Source organism: Delphinapterus leucas, chromosome 2 (assembly GCF_059928025.1).
Source record: "Delphinapterus leucas isolate spDelLeu-1000000601 "Yukka" chromosome 2, BTC_Dleu_Yukka2, whole genome shotgun sequence".
In the NCBI taxonomy this organism is placed as follows: Eukaryota; Metazoa; Chordata; class Mammalia; order Artiodactyla; family Monodontidae; genus Delphinapterus; species Delphinapterus leucas.
The window spans coordinates 71517246-71527674 of NC_143130.1; the positions used below are offsets into that span (position 1 = coordinate 71517246).

General features: G+C 47.8%; 1 pseudogene across 1 annotated transcript in view; it reads right to left on the bottom strand.

Annotated features, from left to right (window-relative positions):
- LOC149750172 (uncharacterized) overlaps positions 1-10429 on the bottom strand; it is a 55668-nt pseudogene that overhangs the window by 18775 nt on the left and 26464 nt on the right. Inside the window, exons 3-4 of the transcript XR_016391825.1 lie at positions 9161-9213; positions 8900-8943 (exon numbers count right to left, since the gene is read on the bottom strand). The product of XR_016391825.1 is annotated as an uncharacterized LOC149750172 (transcript). The remainder of the gene's footprint in view (positions 1-8899; positions 8944-9160; positions 9214-10429) is intronic.

Genomic DNA, 10429 nt, shown 5'->3' on the forward strand with positions numbered 1-10429 from the left:
TGGTAGGGTCAGGCCCTTGAGAAGGCCTGTTTCTCATTTAAGAAGGAGCTGGGTCTTCAAAGGGCCTGGACTTATCAGGGAACAGGACCCAGGTCCTATCTCTCCCTCCTCTATTCTAGTGACAAGCATCCAGACAGAGAGGGGCGGTTCTTAGCATCATGGCCCCCACGAGGCAAGACTCAGACCAAAGAAGGCATTGGTGCCAAGGGGGTTTCTTTTTTGTTATCAGAGGATTTAGAGAGGTGGGGTGGGGGGAGTGTCAGTAAACTACAGCTCAAGCCTCACACGGCCTGTTTGTACAGCCCATGAGCTAAGAATAATTTTACGTTTTTAAATGGTTGGGGGAATAAAATCAAAAGATGAATAAGTTTATGACACATGAGAATTCTATCAAATTCAAATTTCAGTTTCCCTAAATAAAGTTTTATTGAGACACAGCCATGCTCATTCATTTATGGATTGTCTGTGTCTACTTTTAGCACAGAGTTAAGAAGTTAGGACAGATGCTATGTGGCCCACAAACCCTAAAATATTATTTATAGAAACATTTGCCAACCCAAAAGTTACTGATTTTGAGGAGCTACTCTAAATCTGGGTCCCAAGTTCTGGTCAGACAGACCTGGGTGGGAATCCAGCCCACCGTTTCTTAACTGGGTAGCTTTGGAGATAATAATAGGATCAACCTTGAAGGGTGGCTGAAGGTGAGATAATGTATGTACATGCTTGACAAATGTTAGCAATTATCCTTACTACAGTTATTATGCCTTGTAAGTGGAAGAGTCTGGAGACCCTCAGATCTCCATCACCAGCCCAGACGTTGAGCGCCTGCAGATATGCCAATATTTGGCCTGACCAGAACTGGCCTCACGCTCTGTGCTCCCAAACCTGCTCTTCCTCTTGAGCCCCCCATCTTGACCGGTGATGTTAGGGAGTTGTGGGGACAGTTGGCAAGTGCCCCTCACCATAACTTCCAAACACCAGTGAGTCTGGGGTGGCAGCTCACAAATGTAAGCAGGTGAACCAGGCAAGACTTAGCAGCCAGACAGTGAAAGAAGAGATGGGGGCGATGTGTGTGGCATTGCCCTTGTGCCAGGCAACCCTGATGATCCTTATGAGGCCAACGGTGTTATTGCCATTTCACGGAAGAGGAAACTAAGGCTCAGAGAAGCCAGGTAACTTGCCTAAAGTCACACAGCTACAAAATGGCAGGAATGGGAGGTATATATAACACATTTCACGTAATTTGAAATTCCAAATGTATAAAAGAGTGCAGTAAAAAGTCAGACTCCCAACCCTGACTCCCAGCCACCTAGTTCTCTGTCCTGGAAGCAACTGGCCTTGTTTGTCCTTCCAAAGATATTCTGTGCATATTCAAGCAAATATGAAAAAATACACATACACATATTTAGATAGATATAGTTAGCCATCCTTCCCTCCCTGTTTTTGTTCTTTACCCAAATGGTAGTAAACTGTATACACTGATCTGTGTCTTGCTTTTATCACTTACAATATAGTTTAGAGATCTTTCCATATGAATACATAGAGAGTAATGTCATTCTTTTTCACATGGTATTCCATTGCATAAATATATCATGATTTATTTACCCAAGCCTATATTAATGGACATTTGAGCTGTTTCCAGTCTTTTGCCGTTAAAAAAATAATGCTGCATGGAACTTCCCTGGTGGTCCAGTGGCTAGGGCTCCGCGCTCCCAGTGCAGGGGGCCCGGGTTCCATCCCTGGTCAGGGAACTAGATCCCACATGCCACAACTAAGAGTTTGCATGCCACAACTAAAGACCCCATGTGCCACAACTAAGAGCAAGCACAGCTAAATAAATATTAAAAAATAATACTGTAATGAATAGCCTTGTATTGATATATTTGTTGCTTCACACATATGTAAGTATATCTGTAGGATAAGTTCCTACAAGTAGAATTGCTGTGTTTGTAGTTTTGAAAGATAATGCCAAACAGTCTATGATAGAGATTGATCCAGGTTACAATTCCACCTGTAACACGTGAGCAGAGAGCCAGGATTTGAATTCAGGTCCATCTGGCTCCAATGCCAGGGCTTGTTCTGCTACACCATGACCATCACTGCCACCTCGAGAAAGGCCACCTCTGCATCTTGGGTCCTCCCGCTCACTCACCTGGAAGGCCTGCCTCCTCTTCCAGGAGACCTCAGCCGTGCCAAATGCCCCATGGACGAAGGTGAACTACGCTTCCCTTAAAACCCTGTCCGCCCACTGTTGGTCCTACCTCATTTCCAAGCATCTAACAGCTCTCTCCGTGTTTCCTGGGGGTTACTCTTTCCCCTCCAATGTCCCTTTGAGGACAGAGATGGTGCCATCCGTCTGCAGGCATGGTACCTGCCATGTGGGACCAACTCAATAAACGTTTGCTGAATAAATGTGCCCAGTTTTCAGGCCAGATACATAGATGTTGTCCCTGATTTCTCCTTCCCTTTCACCCTCAAGATTGAACTGATAACAAATCCTGTTGGTTCTACCTCCAACAAGATTTGGTATTACTAAATTGGTACTACCTTGGTACTTCTTGAATCCTCCCACTTGTCTCATCCCAGCTGCCACCTCCTAGTCCAAGCCACTATGATCTCCCACTTGGTTTATTACAATGGCCTCTTACCTGCTGCTCCTGCCTCCACGCTCAGGCCTTCCAATCCACTCTCCATATCTCGTGCTTTGTGGACAAAACCGTTAACTGTTCTTCCAATATCCATTCCCAACCTTTGCATTTTGTCTGGGCACTTTTCCCAGCCTGCCTTGTAGCCACGTGGGACCACGGGACTGAGATCTGGCTTCACAGGTGTGAGCACTTGTGATAGGCATGGCTTCCATCTGCCCTTAACAGGGAAGGGCACAACTTCTACCCCCCTCTAACACTTCCCACTGCTGGGACATGACGAACAGTCAACTTCGAGATGGAGACTGGGCACTGAGAATGACAGAACCACAAACTAGGAGGAACCTCAGGAGGCCTCTGGGCAAAGGGCAGGGTACCTGTCAGGGACACTCTAAACAGGAGTCCTGACAGCACTGCCCACCCTGTCTCAATACCTGAGAGCCAGCCAGCCAGAGAGTGGGAATACAGCAGGAAGCAAGACCAAGTGTCTCTGAATTTAAAAATTTCTTGAGAGTTGACTTGGAGCTCAGCCACTGAAATGTCATTCTACTGGATTCCTGCTGCTGCTACTACTACTACTACTACTACTACTACTACTACAACACACACACACACACACACACACGTGTGTGCTCACTCCTGGCAGCTCTCTGCTAGGAAAGAATGCAGCCTTTTCCCTTCCGTCCGTCATCACTTGCTTTTCAGACAGCCTGCATTCCTCCTCCCTGAAGTCAGCAGCCTCTTGTCCTGGCCAGTTACAGAGAAACTACACATACTCAATGGTCCATTCTACTGGGTGAGCTCTCTACTATCTGGGCTGAAGGAAAAGCAGCAGAGAAACGGTCCCCCAAAATGTGATCAGCACACAAAGTACATATGTAAATATATCCCCTTTATCTATAACCATGAGTGTCCACTATGGGCTGAGCACTTAGCTGGGTCTTACAGGACCCACGAACAGGGAGAAGCAGCAGCCCCTGCTCTCAGGAAAGGAGGCCAGTATTGGTGACCTCATGTCATTCAGAGCTCAGATCTGTGTATAATCCATACATGTTTCACAAGCTATCTTCCCCACCTGCCAAGGCCACCTGTCCAATCCCTCGGCAAGTTCTCCTGTGTCTTAGTTTTCCAAAGTTATTTCATATGCTCTCACAGGAAAGAAAAGCTAATAAACATCAGTTTTTTACCCTCTCTTTTGTTTCCTACTGTAGCTTTATAGTAAGTTTTGAAAACAGGTAGTATAAATCTTCCAACTTTGTTCTTTTCCAAATTGTTTTGGCTTTTCTAGTTCTTTGCTTTTCTATATAAATTTTAGAATCAACTTTTTAATTTCTACTGAAAACATCCTGATGGAACTTTAATTGGAATTGTATTTAATCTATAGATCAGTTTGGGAAAATTTGACACCTTACCAATCTTGAGTCCTCCAATCCATGAAAATAGTATATCTCTCCATTTGTTTAGGTTCTCTTTGATTTCTTTCATCATTTTGTAGTTTTCAGCATACATATCTGGCACCTAGTATTACATTTCCTGGGTTTTGGTGCTGTTGTAGATGGTGCTTTTTAAAAATTTATTTCAATTTCCAATAGTTATTGCTAGTATACAGCAATAGGATACTTTTTTTTTTGTACAGTGACCCTGTATCCTGTGATCATACTAAACTTATTAGTACTAGTAGCTTTTCTGTAGATATGGGGGGAATTTTCTATGTAGACAATCTTATATGTGAATAGTGATTCGATCTGTGAGTCTTTATTTTTTCTTGCCTTATTGCATTTCCTGAAACAACCACTGTAATGTTGAAGAGAACAGCAAGAATGGGTATCTTTGTTTTAGGTCTTCCCTTTGTCCTTCATCTCAGAATGTCTCTCCTCCAGCAATTTACTGCTGACATTGGTTATTTACTGCTTGCTAGCTTGGTGATTAGGAGTGGAGGTGTTCACATTTTTTATTCTCAGTGATCCTGTCCCTCCCTCAGCAGTAAGAAATCTGTAATGATCTGGATCCACTCCTTTTTCTGTCTCTCCTCCATGGATTCAGGAGGCTTTTTCTATTCCCTTCCTCCTAGTTGCAATAGATCTTTCCCTGTGCCCTGAACACTGCCCTTTGTTCCCTAAGCACCTTTTGTTTGGTGGTAGAGAAAGGGTGGAAGCATCTGGGGCAGGGCTTTGCTCCTTTCCTGAAGTGGCTACTGGATATCTACCACAGGCCTTCCTTTTAAAAGGGGTTTTCTACCCTTTTAAGAGTGTACCATTCTTCCATGGCTTCCATTGGCCAGAATTAAGAAGTCCTCTGATCCAATGACAATCTAAGGATTCTCGTTGTGCCCAGGTGACCCCTCCTCTCTGAGAGCCAAGCTTTGTCCTGGACTATGTCCCTCGGCCCGACCCCTGTCCAGGAGCCTTCTCTGACCCAGTGCCCATTCCACAGCTCTGCACCCAAACACGTCTGCATCTCAGGGCAGCACCAGCTCACTCTAGGGCCCGCACAACAATGAACATAAGCTTCCCCCATTTTAACCATGAGGAAACAGGCTCAGAGCAACTGAGTGATGCCCACACAGTCACACAGCCAGGCAGTGCCAAAGCCAGGATTCAAACTGGCCCTCTCCCCACAGTGCTCATCAACCACCGTCAGTTATTCAGTCAGATATCTGTGAGGTGGGATGGAGGCAGGATTTTTTTAGGACTGAGGAAATGAAGAAGATCTTTGAGTTTGTGTGATAGCAGGCAGTGGAATAGGACTAAGACTGAAGATTCAGAAGAGAAGGGGATACAAGGGGAGGGAGGTAGATGTGGATTAAGGAGCCATTTCAATTGGATTAGCAGGGGAGAAAGGGAAGAGTTTAGGGCCTTAGAACTACAGCTCCAAAGCAGATGCCTCTCTCTTGGCCTCCATTTTCTCCAGTGCTGGGAGGCACAGGGACCAAGGCTAGAATTTGCAGGACTCCAATCAGTGGCCTCCAAAGGCAGCTTTCCGTAGCAGCCTTCCCAGCCAGGGAAAAGGAATGGAGATAAGATATGGACCCCCAGTGGGGTGGGGCAGAGGGATTAAAGCGCTGCTAGAAAGAGGCAGGTCAGACTGTGGTTGCCCAGAGGGATCATGGCCTGCTGCAGGCAGTCTGGGAAGGCTACCTGAAGGAAGTGGACCCAGTACATAGTAGTCAGTCCATACATATATTTCATAATTGCTTTAAATGTCCCAGGAGACATCTGGGGATGAATTCTCTGAATCCCTGGCTGGAGCTGATGGTGGAGACACTGCTACTGCCATCACTTCGTGTGCCTGAGCTCAGGGGAGGCAACTATGTCCTCCCGGTGACAGGGAGATGTCTGCTTCTGGGCCTGGGGGAAGGCACAGGAGGCTATCTGTGCCAGGTGGCAGGAGGAAGAGGGATGGTGAAGGCATGGAGGCCAGGGGAGAGAAATGGTCTCAGCATGAGGGCCTTAAATGTCAGGGTAAAGCCAGAGACTCTGTGACCGCTGCCCGAGTGCAGACGGGGATGTCAGATATGCTGCTGGGGTCTTTCGTGCACATGCCATCTTTGCCTGTCATGTCTGCAGCTGTATTTCCAGTGTGCAGAACGGCACCTGGTACAGAGTAGGTGCTTGACAAATACCTAAGTATATGAATACATTTAATCCTCATAATATCTACTCTGCAAAGGAGGAAGCTAGGATCAAAAGGCATTCAGACCCAGCCCTTGTGGGAAGCAGAATTCTAAGAATGACTCCCAATGACCCTGACCTTGTAGGATTCCCCCAACCTTTGAGTGTGGGTGGTATCTGTGAATATGATGAGATATCATTCCCATGATTATGTTATGTTATATGACAAAAGGGAGATTATTAGGTGGGCCTAATCTAATCATTCAAGCCTTTTAAAAGCAGAATTTTTGCCAGCTGGTGGCAGAAGGGGAAATCAAACAGGTTTGAAGCACCAGAAGGATTCAATTCACCATCCCTGGCTTTGAAGATGGAGGGGTCACATACAAGGACCAAAGAGTGGCTTCTAGGAGCTGAGAGTGACCCCAGATGACAGGCAGCAAGGAAATGGGATCTTAGTCCTATAACGGCAAGGAACTGAAAACTGCCAACAACCTGAATGAGCCTGGAAGTGCATTCTTCCCCAGAGCCACCAGATAAGGGCGAGCCCCGCCTTCATTTTGGCCTTGCAAGACCCTAAGCAGAGAACTCAACCATCCCCACCTGGATTTCTGACTTGCAGAACTGTGAGCTGATCAATACATGTGGATTTAGCTGCTAAGTTTGTGATCATTTGATACCCAGCCACGGAAAACTAATACAGCCCACACACACAACACACAGAGCCCACAAGTGCCAGCCCCCAAGTGCCACATCACCCTTGGAGCATACAGGGCCCACGATCCACACACACCACAACCCCCCAGTCTATTGCAGGCCCATCCCACCCACAGGTGCCTCAAAGTGCCTTCAACACTCACTGTGTAAAGTGTTCCGAGAAGCCTGCTGGAGACTGAGAGCGTTTCCTGCTGCCAGGTCCGCTCCCAACTGGGTCAAAGGTGGCTACCTGTCAACCAAACACTCATGCTCTCTCCCTTCAGGGCACAGTTGTCCCTGGGACGTGGCTGCCTTGGCCTGAACTACATTTCCCAGCTCTTCTTTCATCTAGTATGGCCCCATGATTGGTTCTCACCAGTGGAATGTGAGCAAAAGTGGTGTGCCATGTCCCAGACAAGGTTGTTAAGAAGAGGGTGTGTCCCTCTGTTTCCCTATCCATCCACTGAGTGAATGGAACACTAAGGCCCTTAGAGGTTCCTAGAGCCACAAGCTAGAAGGAGCCTTGGTCACCATGGAGAAGAACCACCTGCCAACCAGGAACACCTGCATTGGACTGTTATGAGGATGAATACTGTTATTGGATTAAGCCACTTAAATGGGGTATGGGGTGTTGGAGGGTGCTCTGTGTTACATTAGCTCGTGTTACCTTGTTATACCAGCCCTTGTTCTCCTGGCCCCTCCTCTCAGGTCAACCATAGAGAGAGGCTGGGGGGCCTCAGGTCTGATGGGTCTCCTGGACAGGGTAAGCTCCCCTCCTCCCCTGACTAAGGAAAACCATGGAGGTCCCTGTAGCTGTCCACATTTGCCCAGTGGCATCCTCCACATGCTCAGTTCTGGGTTGGGGCCGGGCTTGGGGTCACCTCTGACCCTTGCTTCTCTCTCACCTCCACACCCAGTCATCTCCCGTGTGCATCCCCACGGCCACTGCTCTGGGCAGGCCTCATAGGATCTCACTTGGAAGTCAGCAATAGCCTCACACTTTTCTAACACACCATGTATTTGTACCTCGGAGACCTTTCTGAAAATGCCGATCCTGTAACACCTCTCCCTGATCTACAGCCTTCAGTGGCTCCCCATTGCCTTCCAAATAAAGCCCATTTTCCCACTCAGTCCACCCTTCTCTTCCATCAGAGCCCCTCAGGGCCTCAGTGGTGTTCCACACCTCACCATTCCCCCACAGGCCTCCCTGCTCAGGTGAAATGTGTAAATAAAGCACCTACCACAAAGGCACATTATTAGCAATGATGACAGTCGTGAACAGCTGAAACAACCTCTCCTCCTAATCTAAGTCCTACCTGTCCTTCCAGATGGCCCAAATCCCACCTCCTCTGGGGGCCTGTGAGGGTTAACTTTATGTGTCAATTTGATTAGGCTAAAGGATGCCCAGATCACTGGTAAAACATTATTTCAGGGTGTTTCCAGAAGAGGTTAGCATTTGAATCAGAGACTGAGTGGAGAAGATGCCCTCACCAATGCAGTGGGCGTCATCTAATCTATTAAGGGTCAGAATAGAAATAAAACGCGGAGGGTGGTGAATTTGCTCTCTGCTTAAGCTGGGACAGCCATCTCCTCCTGCCCTTGGATATCGGTGCTCCTGGTCCTAGGGCCTTTGCACTCAAACTGGGACGTACACCACTTGCTCCCCTGGTTCTCAAGCCTCGGGGTTTGGACTGGAACTTCACCACTGGATCTCCTGCGCCTCCAACTTGCAGGCGGCAGGTTGTGGGACCTCTCAGCCTCCGTAACTGCATAAGCCAATCCCCCATAATAAATCTTTCTATATATCTACCTGTACATCCTATTGGTTCTGTTTCTCTGGAGAACCCTAATACAAGGCCCTCCCAGATGCTCCCAGCAGGCACGAGCCCCCCTTTCCTCTGCTCACCTTCTAGGACTTGGGTCACACAATTCATCAACACGGCTCATTACCAGGTGTCACAGGTTGGGTTCTCTGAGAAGGCTTTAAGATGGAGCTTTAGGGCTTCCCTGGTGGCAGAGTGGTTGAGAGTCCGCCTGCCGATGCAGGAGACACGGGTTCGTGGCCCGGTCCGGGAGGATCCCACATGCTGCGGAGGGGCTGGGCCCGTGAGCCATGGCCGCTGAGCCTGCGCGTCCGGAGCCTGTGCTCCACAACGGGAGAGGCCACAACAGTGAGAGGCCCGCGCACTGCAAAAAAAAAAAAAAAAAAACATGGAGCTTTAGGTGCAGAGTGTTTATTAAGGAGGCCCTTGGATCAACACCTGTGGAAGGGAGGGGAAGAACCAGGTGTGGGCAGAGGGAGAAGTTGAGCTGTGGTGCAGATCCAACCCCATGGGCGCTCTGGAGAACATGTGCCCTTGAGGGGTGTCCTGAGTGGGGCTGAGATGGACAGGTCTTTATATTCCTGCCTCAGTGAGTCAGGCGATGTGGGCCATCTGGGAAGGGCTGTAACCTTAGTGAAGCAGCTCTTGGCAGCTGGAGCCATCCCAGAAGGCCTGACAGTACTCCCAACCGCTGGGGCAGCAAGTCCTTCCTAGAAGGAGGATCTGGGCGCATCTCCCTGTCCACCACAATTTGACACATGGCTGTCACCTCCCCCGCCCACTCCAGGCACAATCCCTGGAGGCAAGCGAACCTAGAGGCTGAGTCAGCGCTGTACCTTTGCCTCCCTTCTCCCACCTCAAACAACCTCCAAAGCCACCATCTTCAGCACAGACCCCAGGGCTAGCTGAGTTCAGAGGGTGTCTGTAAGCTGGGGGTGGGGTAAGCCCAGGCTGGGGTGCAGGGGGGGTCTAGCTGGAAGCCGGCGATCTGGGTTCCCTGCATGGCCTCCTGATGCTGGTCCTCAGAGAGCAAATACTGCCCCCAGGACAGGATTTATAGAGCTGTGGGTTTGTGTGTTGGTTGTCACACTGATGGGGCATGGGGCACCGTTAGTGGGCAGGGGAATTGTCCTGCAACAAAAAACTGTCCCTGGTCCCCAGCTGTTGAAAAACCTTTCTAAATCTCCAAGTTGAGAACTTAACTCTGTTCTACATATAAACACAAAGTGTTTTGTTGTACGGCTTTAAAAACATACACCTAATTTTCTAGGAATGCAGCTACTACAATCAAGGGGAGATGCGTACTTGGCTTAGTTTGGAATTTTATCAAGAAATATCCTTTCAGAAAATTGTGTCAGGTATTTGACTCACCAGAACAACACCCCTGAATTCACCTGCGTTTCACCTGTTATGTTCTTAATGCTTCTATTTATAGCTAAAGCCAGGGGTCATTAAACATGCCAAGGTCTTCCTAGTGTAGTGATGCTTAAACATTACAGGCTGAAAAAAATTTTATTTTATTGTCAATGACTTTCTTTTAATTTCTCCTTTACTTTACAATTAAGGCAGTATATTTGTTTTTTAATTATGTATCTGGATTGGTTGTAATATCTGTGACTTTCTTTTCAAGATGATAAAAGGGGTGCCCACAATACTT